The following is a 2,683-nucleotide window of genomic DNA, read 5'->3' as shown; positions in this document are numbered from 1 at the left end:
AGGCCCAAGTCTTTCAAAGAAGGCATACTAATTCAATTAAAACTTCTTTGCAAATTATGTCTACTCGAAATGTGTTAATTAAAGAGTAATTTACATATAGAGAGATTCGAAAGGCATTCTAGTAAAACTTTAAAAAAATACGATAAAATAATTTAATTTTATTTTTTCATGAAAAGAGGATGGCATGTTTTTATTTCAAGTATACAACTAACCTAATTGACGACTAAGTTTAAAAATATATTTGACAACCTAAGTGTTCATACAAATTATGCAAATTACCCAATTTACAACATTACAAGTTAACCGGATTATTAACTAAATAGAATTCACCCTAAGTGTTTATAAATAGGTAAACATCAAAGAAAATAAGAAAGCACGACATCTATCTGCCACTTTACTATACTTTACGTTTTGTGTACATCTGAGAATTGGAAGTACGAAGGGGGGGAATTTGGTGGGTTTCGTCTTCGTCTCCGAGCGTCGTCTTTCCAAAGCGTTTTCGCATAAAGTACCTCGCAAGATAAGAGAAAGAAAATTATTAGCGAAATAATATAATGTAAAAGATAAACTAATAAACTGACATATTTTTTAAATGGTTTTTGTTTTAAAATGTTTTTGGAAAGTTTCTCTTGAAAATGATTTGAAAATGTTTTGTTTTTGAAAGATATTTTTGGAAAAATGTTTTTGGCAAATTATTTTTGGAAAATAGTTTTGGAAAATAATTTATGATTAATATAGAAGGCTCAGATATGTGTTTTTGATTTCCGACTAGATATGAGAACGGGAACCGCCTCACTTGCAACTCAAGTGGCCAACCGTGTCGCCCTCCATAGGTTGTTGGTTCGTGTTCTCGGCCCAGTTCAAATGTATCATCTGCTCAAATCAGTTTTAATCAAAAGCCAAAGAAGATGCCAAAATCAGTCCCAATCTCGTTCAACCAACATTGGAGAACACAGAGATAAAGTGTCATTAACAGTGAGCAGCAGGGTCTACGTGAGCAACAAAGAGACAAGGAACACCAATGTATTATCAATAGTACAACAGAAAAGCGGATAGCTGCAACTTAGCAAAGACAGATTTTACCATAACATGGACATCACAGGGAGCGAGGGCAAATTTCACCAAACCAACATAGACGTGGCAGCAAACTTCAAAATCCAACACAATTGTGAAGATAAAAATACAAATCAGAACCAAACGGGTCTCAAGAGCTAGAGACACTAGGAACAAAACAAAACATCACAAATAGGCACAACAGTAAAGCCTTAAGCAGTAATGACCACAAAACATATATGAGTTGCTGAAACCATAGCCATGGATGACGGAGAGCGCCAGAACAGTGGAAAGGTCGCCGAAAACCCATAGGTCCAACAACGGGAAGTACTAAACTAGTCGGAGATGAGCCAACAACCACAAAAATTGATAAAACAACAAAACACACGAAGGACTAGCCGACGATGAACTTCAGTGTAGTTGAAAGGATAACAACAACAAAGAAATTCATCGAAAAAGTTGAAACTCCAGCCAAATTTCTTGAAACCACAAAATGAAGTTTCTTACCAGATTTTTTACAGATCTGGTTTTTAAATACTGAGCATACAAAAAATCATATAACAGAGGGGAAAGAAAGTCACCGGAAAACTAAAAAAGGGTCAGATCTGATTCGTCCAGCTAGTTTCAAACCTGAAAATCAACAAACCATTAGAACAAGTAGAGAAGGGGAAGTGGAGGGAAGGAGGAGGAGGAGCAGCAGCGGCGCCTACCATCAAAGTCGCCGGCCAAATTGGTGGTAAAATCCAGTGGCGGCAACACACAATAGGGGAGAAGGGAGATGGCCACAGCGGTGGCCATTGGAGTGGCCGTAGTTGCCTGTTTTCGGGCTGGTTTCGCCGGCGAGGGGATGGTGCAGAAATGAGAGAGAGAGAGAGGAGAGTTTGAGGGGGTGGCGGCTGCCATCTCTCACTTGAGAGAAGAGAAAAATGAGGGAACTAATTAGGGTTCCCATCATTAAAAAAACTGATCTATTGTATGAATTTAAAACCCCCCCAAAAATGTGTAGTCTTCCCCTTTATTTATATAAAAAATGAGGGCACCCTTTTACCCATTGGACAAAGAATGTAATCATTATTTTTTAATCTGTCTCATGGTTATTGTCCAATACACAAAATTATGTTAAGTAATATCTATGTTATGTCACATCGCATATCTGGTATGCATTATCACATCAGACGTTGACGGAATATTGAATTTGAGCGGACTTGATCCGTATTTTAAAGTAAACTCTATTGGCTTCTATGTAATTAAATAGACTGTGTTATGAATTAAAGTATGATTATTTAAATAGAAAATCGTGTAGTATTTATTTAAAAATATCTACTATAATTGTGTTGTAGTAATTATTATTTTATTTTTGAAAAGACAATAAATTGATAGAATAACCTAATATTTCGAAAATAGGACAATTATCGATAATTGTTTTGAAATTTATAAAAAGGCACAAAATGGTAGTATTTAACCAATTCTAATAAAATGATAAAAATTTCTATATTTTACAAAAACGGGAATAATTATCAATAAATTTCATAAGAGCTAAATAATATGCAAATTACTACATTATATCATCTTTTACTAGGAAGCCTGCAAAAGTTAATTTTTAAATACGGAGGGTAAAAATTGAGTGTCA

The 2,683-nt window shown here is 34.9% G+C and overlaps 1 long non-coding RNA gene across 1 annotated transcript; it reads right to left on the bottom strand.

Moving 5' to 3' along the window:
- Positions 1-240: 240 nt before the first annotated feature.
- Positions 241-2,088, bottom strand: LOC138903692 (uncharacterized). Its single transcript, XR_011413034.1, has 2 exons — positions 1,764-2,088; positions 241-1,683 (listed from the first exon to the last, which is right to left on the bottom strand). It is a non-coding gene; the product is annotated as an uncharacterized lncRNA (long non-coding RNA).
- Between the last annotated feature and the right edge of the window lie 595 nt (positions 2,089-2,683).

This window comes from Nicotiana tomentosiformis, chromosome 12 (genome assembly GCF_000390325.3).
Source record: "Nicotiana tomentosiformis chromosome 12, ASM39032v3, whole genome shotgun sequence".
Classification (NCBI taxonomy): domain Eukaryota; kingdom Viridiplantae; phylum Streptophyta; class Magnoliopsida; order Solanales; family Solanaceae; genus Nicotiana; species Nicotiana tomentosiformis.
Note: the sequence above shows the minus strand (reverse complement) of the source record. Positions and strands in the feature narration are given on the sequence as shown.